Here is an 8,538-nt window from a genome sequence, read left to right on the forward strand (position 1 = left end):
TCCATTAAGTGGTGATTTAAAATATCTGGAAATTTGAATAAAGTCCCAATTGCAACTTACTACATATTTATTTAATCCAATTATAAGTCTTATTTAAAATACACATATAGTAATTACTTAATAATAAGAATGCAATGGTTTTAATAAAAACAAGTTTGAGAAGCAGAGGAAGAAAAGTCATTGTACTTTTTGAGGAAACATACATAAATATGGAAAAAGGAGTTTTTTTGTTTTTTGTTTTTTGTTTTTCTTTTTTATTTTGAATTATACTTTAAGTTCTGGGATACATATGCAGGTTTGTGATATAGGTATACACGTGCCATGGTGGTTTGCTGCACCCATCCACCCATCATCTACATTAGGTATTTCTCCTAATGCTCCCCCTCCCCTAGCCCCCCACCCCCAACAGGTCCTGGTATGTAATGTTCCCCTCCCTGTGTCCACGCATTCTCATTGTTCAACTCCCACTTATGAGTGAGAACATGTGGTGTTTGGTTTTCTGTTCCTGTGTTACTTTGCTGAGAATGATGGTTTCCAGCTTCGTCAATGTCCATGCAAAGGACATGAACTCATTCTTTTTATGGCTCCACAGTATTCCACGGTGTATATGTGTCACATTTTCTTTATCTTCTCTGTCATTGATGGGCATTTGGATTGGTTCCAAGTCTTTGCTATTGCAAGCAGTGCTGTAATAAACATACATGTGCAGGTGTCTTTATAGTAGAATGATTTATAATCCTTCGGGCGTATACCCAGTAATGGGATTGTTGGTTCAAATAGCAGAAATAGGTGTTCTAACTCTCATTTTTCTCATTTATCTATATTTAGATTACATCTGTTAAGCCAAATAGTGTTAAATAATCTTCACTAACCTCCAACCTTCATGCTTATAAATTCACACCTACCTGTGCAGGAAATGCTGCCTACCAAATCTGAAATAATACTTGAAGCTGCTGCAAAGTCTAACATAAAAATACTTAGCTAATTAAAGAAATAAAACTATATCATTGTAATTAGGAAAAGGAAAATAAGGAAAGCTGACCTGCCTATAGCAACTACTTTTTACTAAAAAATAAAAATGAAAAACAAAACAAATAAGCAAACAAAAAGCACGGAAGTGGCAGAACATAAGCTTTCAGTAAAATTTTTGGAGGAAATCTGTGAACTAGCAGAAATATGCATCCCGTTGGCAAAGGGGACTCTGAGGACCCAAGTTTAGAATTCACAGAAATGGTGGGGAGAACTCTGGGCTCATATAGCCCATGAGACTGAAGACTTGAGTCACGTCTCCCTAAGTATTTGGGATCTAAAGCAGCCCCAAGTGACATCTGGGCAGCCTTGGGGCACTGGACTAGCAGATAAACTGGCCCCCAATGCAAGATGCAGTATTTTGAGTCTAATAGTGAGTCTAAGTGCACCATCATCTTGACTGTGAGACCAGGGAACCTACAGCTCAAGGAAGAAAGATGACTGTCCCTGCATGGGCCATGCTGATACTTGGACCAGGGGAGAGTGGTGACAGAACCCTGAGGTTCACATGAAAATGTGTGGAGTAACATACAGGTCAGGCAGGTAGAGACAGCAACACATACAAAGCATTCTGTGGTGTCTTAGCCAGGGTATTGCAGGACAAGAAATAAACTGATCAACCCACCAACCAGAGGAAATCCTGGCCATGGGTGATTACTGCAGCTTCTTAAGTGACACACAATCCTGAAAAAAAAACAAAAAACTTTGATCACTGAGAAGGGGTTTTCTCCTGATTCAAAGGCTGGGGCAGACTCCTCAGAGCCTGGTCTCCTTCTAAGGAGTAACTGCCAGGCAAGCTGGGATCCACTGGCCACAGCCACATGGACATAAGCCAACATATGGCATCTGTGAGAAGGCAGAGCCAGATTGAAGAGGAGGATTCTGAGCTGCTGAAATGTTCCCAGGGAGTCAGGCCTCAGATGTGGAGAAGCAATGGTGATAAATTGAAAAATTGCATGGTCCAGAATTGAAAATTATACAAGGTCAAAAAGTCATAACTCTCCCTGTCTCCGGGGAAGAATATCCAACAGCACTCAAGCATGCAGGAACGTGCACGGTGTTGTGATCTATGTGGCAGGTTTCTGAGCACACAGCACCATGAAGAAGAAGACGAGACCTCGAGGTATAAAGCCTCCTGAGATCTTGGCAGTAAGCTCCATGCCAACTCCTCCTGATTGCAGTTTGGAAGACCAGGTCCCACTGGAGCAAGGCAGAGGGGAAACAACTGCCGGCAAGACATCCCTAGAGAAACTGAACCCACACAAGAATTGCTGATTCCTGCTCATTTAGGAAGACAGATGGAAGGTGGTGGTCATCTGCTGTCCCCAGGAGACAAGCCTTGAAGAGGTCTGGAAGCTTCAGCTTACGTCCCCAGAGCCAGAGCTTATGGAGGAGGCTGAATTCCCAACAGGAAAAGATAATTGTTAGGTTTCCCATTCTGGTCAGATGGGATCTTCAGAGCAAGCCAGAGGCTCTGAAGAGACACTGCACCCATCCCCCTGGTGCAGGTGTGACCCTACAGGCAGCTACCACATGCAACCCATCAGAGCCCAAGTACTGTGGAGAAGAGGCAAGAAATACAATACTCCTCAAAGATTTGGGGAGATGAAGCTGCCCTCCATTTGTTTTGCCTTCAACTCTTGATGGACATCTTGGGGCACATTGCACCAAAAAGAATTCCAGAAACTGAGGTCAGAGAATGAAGAAAAGCCAGTTAGTCCAGGTACTCCCTCCCAATCCTAGTTCCTGGAGGAAGGGTCAGAGATGGGTGGGTAAACCTGTAAACCCTGGCTCTGAGGGTAAAAAGAGATGCCAAAGTCTCAGCCTGGAACTTCCATGGCCCTCCTCACCACCTTCACACCCTCAGGCACCCTTTCTGTATCCCAGTTGCCTGAAAATTTCTGCTGACCATGAGTAGCCCAGCCTGACTGAGAAGCCCTGTGTAGAAGGGACAAGGTACGTCCCCTACCTGGCCTGTGGCATGGAAACAGATCCCCAGATACAGTCTCGGAAGAGCACACTGCCCGTCACCTACCGAGTACGCAGTGTCAGGAGGGGTCAGTCTGGAGGCCACAGTTGGGCATCATTTCTTGTCTTTTTCTCATCCATCCCCTGGACAGATCACCTGCATTGGGACCATCACAAGATACCAGAAGATGAGAAAAAAAAAAAAGTTATTTACTGGAATTTCAGGAAATTGTATGAAAGGCAAAACGGCTTAGCTTGGTTGATCCCTGAAAAAAATTTTTTTTTAAGTCAGAAATAGGCCCCTGTGTTGGGGGAGAGTTGAAGGAATAGTTTTGACCAGGTGCGATGACTAACGCCTGTGATCCCAGCACTTCGGGTGGCTGAGGCAGGCGGATCACGAGGTCACGAGTCCAAGACCAGCCTGGCCGACACAGTGAAACTCCGTCTCTACTAAAAATACAAAAATTAGCTGGGCGTGGTGACACATGCCTATAATCCCAGCCACTTGGAAGGCTGAGGCAGGAGAATTGCTTGACCTGGGACCGGAGAAGCAGAGCTTGCAGTGAGCCAAGATCGAGCCACTGTACTCCAGCCTAGGCTACAGAGCGCGACTTCGTCTCAGAAAAAAAAAAAAAAAAAAAAAAAAAAAAAAAAGAAGAAGAAGAAGGAGAAGGAGAAGGAGAAGAAGAGGAAATAGTTTCCACTTCCCAAGTGAATGTTCAGGGTATAGAAGGTCACCTGCTGGGATTTAAGTTAAAGGAGTCAGGGGACTGCAAGCAAGCATGCAGGGAGCACATTGGAGGCTGATGATAATCAGTCAGCGGTTACCCTGCACCACGGCACCCTAATGTCCTTCATGAAGCCACTCAGCACACATTGCTTGGCTGGAGCGGATTTTCTCACCCAAATGGCAGACCTCTGAGCCCAGATTATCATGGAGGTAGTGGTGAGGTGACAGTCACAGCCAAGGGGGTAGAGAAGGGGACATCTCTGGAGAAAAAAAGCATTTTCACAAGCTTTGAACCCCTGGGGTTGAGAGGTGAGCCAGATTCATCTAAACTTCCAACAGCCAAGGAGTCTTCTGAGTTTATGAGATTCAATTTAAAAAATGAAGAATAGGCTCTTCTAGTAGCTAACCTGCTGCCTAGCCCAGAATAAGAATCCATTGGACTCTTCTTCCATTTGTTAAGTGAGGGCTGACTTCTGGTTTCAAGCTTTAGGTGCCTACTCTGTGCTTGGGATTGTGCCAGGGACCATGTCTCTGTTTCCGAGAGTCATACATTCCTTTGGAAAAGGCATTGCCTGTACTCAGTGTGACACCTGATCGTGCAAGGATTCCAGATTAATATTCCATGCAGTACTGGGCAGCAAGATGGGTGCTGCACCCACAGGGGTTGCTTTGTTAGAGGTCCATCCAGACAGTGCATCCATGGGGTTTTGGAGCTTAGGATTCTGAAGCGTGTGTTGCTGTATGTGTTGAGGAACTGCAAGGATCTTCTTTGTATTGGACATCTTAATAATCATATTTTAATATGATTATTTTCCTTTGTAATCCTATGTATTTATTTCTTATTGGGGTATCATTTAGACACCATAAAATCTGTGTATGTGTTCAATGAGTTTTGACAATTGCATATACTCACATGACCACCGCCCTAAACAGGATACAGAGCATTTCCAAACCTCAGAAAGTTTCCTCAAGTCAACTCCAATCCAAAACTGAACCTCCAGTGTTCTGACTTCCATCGCAGTAGGTCGGTCCTGCCTGTTCTTGACTTCACCCACATATCTTTCCTGGGTGGCTTCTCTTGCTTGACACAGTGATTCTGAGATTTGAAACACAAGGCATGCATGGAGTGTGTTCCTCGGGGTCTTGGAAGGAAGACTATCTGGAACGTGTTAGGGGTGTTTAATGAAGGGCTACACGTTGTGAGCAGGGAATAAGGAATCCACAAGCCAGCGTGTTCCTCACCTGAAGAGGGGCAGGAGCAGCCACTGGAAGAGGAAAGACAGCTGCGTCAGGCCAGGAGGCCTTTGGTCAGGAACAGCCAGCCTGGGCAACCACAGAGGGAAGAAGTCAGGAAGAAATACCTTGTCTCTCTCTCTCCTTTCAAGATGCCCCACTGGCCCAGCGCAACTGTGAGCCAGAAAGTAGGAGAGGCCGTTAATTCCCCGCAAAGAGGCCAGCCGAGGTAGAGAGCTGCAGGAAAACATCTGGAGCTGGAAGGAGAGCGTGTTCAGCACATGGCCGCGTGTTCAGGAAAACCCAGAGTATGGGTAAAGGCATGGGGATCTGACTGCAGGCAGGGGCACGGTTAAGGAAGTGCTCGAAAATTAGCTTTCTTACCCTTCCCTCCTTTCTTCTTCTCACCCTGCCTTCCTGCCTTCCTCCTTTCCTCCCTCCCTCCCTTCTTGCCTTTCTTCCTTCCTTTATTCAGCCTTCCTTCTTTCCTTCCTCTTTTCCTTTTTTCCTTCCTTTGAAAATGGCCGTACCTGCTATGGACAATGATTGTGTGTTTACTACTATGTTCCAGATACGCTGTTAGGAGCTTTACATACTTATACATATTGAGCTTTAATATTGAATATTCTTCAAACACCTATTTGGAAGGAACGGCTATACCCATTCTACAGACTAAAAACCAGAGGTTCAGAAAGTTTGCCTGTGGGGCTTTAAGACAAATATGCCACCGTTCCCCCCAGATTCATAACCAACAGATACAAACAGCTGTTGTACCCAGGGACCTGTGAGAAATGGCACTCTAGGAATGCACCAGACTGCAGCAACCAGGGAGCTCATAGGAGGATGGGGCCTCTGACCAATGCTTGAAGGAGGGGGGACTCCCTGTGCAGGCTGCAGAGGGCATTCCAGGTGTGTGGACAGCAGCAGTAGAGGCACAGAGGGAGGGGGTGAGCTGCCAGCTTAGAAAACGGAGATCATCCACTTCGAGGTGATGAAGGTTACTGAAAAGAAAAGGTAGTAAGGGATTAAGGTAGAAAGGCAGTGAACACTGAAATTCTGAGTTTCATGCCATAGACAGTAAGGAAACAGTAAAAATTTTGATCAAGGAATTTGCAGAATCATAATGGATCTTCCAGAAAATGTCTTGTGTCAGTGGGTAAAATGGATGATCTATAATAGAGACAATCGGGAAGTTATTGCAGTGATCCAGGAGAGAGGTTCCGACTACAGTCGTGGCTGCCGCAATGAAAACAGACAGTCCTGAGATAGACTGGGAGAAAACAGCTCCATAGGACCCAGCACCAGGGTGGACGGAGTGCTAGAAGAACAATGAGTCCTGAGAAAACAACTAGAGAATCCAAGCTGGAGGCGAGATGAGCACAGGGAGGAGAGGAGAGCTCAGCAGAGGGAAGAAGTTAAGGGCAGAACCAGAGCCATGGAAAAGAGGGACGCTAAATTGGTTTAGACAAATTGCACTGAGGAGCCAGCAAGGTGTCCGGGGAGAGCTCTTTGGTAAGCTATGTGGGAGGTGTTGGGGAGTCCGATGGAGAGCTCGGCTTCAGACAGGTGCCTGGTCAATGCTGGGAGCAGAGGAGAAAGCTGAGGGAGAAAGAGTAGGCAAGAGAAGGCAGCCAAGGATAAGATATCCAGGTTGCTCTATGCTCGGCTGTTCAGCCGTCACTGTGCAAAGACCCAGGACTTAGCAATGGTCAAATTACTGTCTGACTCAGTTTGTTTTCTTTGGGGAAAGGGGAGGAGGGAGAGGACATTTCAGACGTATAATAATAATACTCCTTAAACCACAGGTGGCATATTCACTTTCTTCAAGTCAGAAGTTGCCAAGGGCACTTTATTTCTAGACCATTCTTTTTTAAAATCAAATCGTCAGGAATTGTGCTTCTGGGAAATGTTGTACCAAACACCTATTAAATATGCAGCCATGCCGTTTGTTTTGCATTTTTCTTAAGGGTAACAATTAACCTTTAAAAAGTCTGACCTTTCCAAAGAGGTAGACCTGTTGCGGGGAGCTCTGAGGTGTTGGGTAAATGTTTCAGAGAATTGTTTGCTTCAGGAGCGTCATAGACTTAGGGCTACTGAGGTTTTCTTATCCTGTAATGCTGTGGTTCTGAAACCGTTCACTTGCATGGTATGCTTAATTTGTGAAATGAAGCTGTCAGTTGGAGTCACAGGGCTCAGCCCCCAGCACCACGAGACGGGGGAAGGAAGCACAGCTGGCAGGACAGGCACTCACATCTCACACACTCGGCAGGGAACACATGCCCCACAGCAGAGCCTGACTTGAGATTGTCTCTCAGCTTATTCCTAACCACTACCCAGAGGCACAGCCCCAGCCCAGATCCACTGGAAACCAGCCTGGTCACCTGTTTTCCTACCACCAGGGGAATCGGCCAGTCCTTGCAATTCATCACCAAAATCATCTTTCTACTTGGAAATCTTACCACGCCATGCCGCTGATTAAACCTCCAGCGTCCCCATGTTTATCCAGGACACAAGGAGGAGCCTGTGATCTGGCCTCTACTCACTTCTTCAGCTTTATCTGCCATTCTTCATCCCGCCCCCCGCCTTGTACGCACAAACACACGTTGTCCTTAAGACAAACCAAAGTCCCCATGGCTCCCTACAAGTCTCCACGCAATGGGCTCTCTGCATGCCCCGCTCCTGGAGAACCCTCCAAGTCCTCATTGGCAAATGCCAGCTTTTCCTGCCAACGCAGCTCAAACGTTGCCTCCTTTGGAGTGCCAGCTGTGACCCATTTCCATCAGGCGGCTCTTGATGTACCCATAGCATTCTATAGATGCCTGTTTCCTAACAGGGACTCTACTCTGTCGTATTCATCATGTAAAGTGGTCCAAGCTCCCAAGAAACCACACACAGAGGAGAACCTTAAGCAATTTTGTGCAATCGATACAAGAATAAATGCATGATGAAAACTTTTCCTCCAACAGACATACGTGAAAAGTACACAGGCACACTTTCCCCAGACATTGCTGGAAAATAAAAGCACCTCCAGTATCAATCTGATTCCAACTAATGCACGATGGTATGCCCACAAAGGGTTAAACTGAAGAGAGCCAGGGAAAAGGATGGTTGACAGGAGTGTGTTGGAGATGGAACGAGCCACTTGCCATTGGGCTGAATTGTCCTAATACGCATGAAAAGGCAGCGCTCAGCAAGGCTTGACCAGCACATCTAGGACACATGCTAGATGGAGGCCACAGAGATGGGGGTGAGACAGAGGCCCCCCTTTATGGGAGCTTAGAGTCTAGTAGAGAAAGAGAAAAAGGCAGACAATAAGACTTGGAATCAACCCAAATGTCCATCAGTGACAGACTGGATTAAGAAAATGTGGCACATATACACCATGGAATACTATGCAGCCATAAAAAAGGATGAGTTTGAGTCCTTTGTAGGGACTTGGATGCAGCTGGAATCCATCATTCTTAGCAAACTATCACAAGAACAGAAAACCAAACACCGCATGTTCTCACTCACAGGTGGGAACTGAACAATGAGATCACTTGGACTCGGGAAGGGGAACATCACACACCGGGGCCTAT

The 8,538-nt window shown here is 46.1% G+C and overlaps 1 long non-coding RNA gene across 1 annotated transcript; it reads right to left on the reverse strand.

Annotated features, from left to right (window-relative positions):
* Positions 1-259: 259 nt before the first annotated feature.
* On the reverse strand, positions 260-3,642 carry LOC141408165 (uncharacterized). The gene is made up of 2 exons (XR_012421048.1): positions 3,065-3,642; positions 260-1,713 (listed from the first exon to the last, which is right to left on the reverse strand). It is a non-coding gene; the product is annotated as an uncharacterized lncRNA (long non-coding RNA).
* Between the last annotated feature and the right edge of the window lie 4,896 nt (positions 3,643-8,538).

This window comes from Macaca fascicularis, chromosome 12 (genome assembly GCF_037993035.2).
Source record: "Macaca fascicularis isolate 582-1 chromosome 12, T2T-MFA8v1.1".
Taxonomy (NCBI): Eukaryota; Metazoa; Chordata; class Mammalia; order Primates; family Cercopithecidae; genus Macaca; species Macaca fascicularis.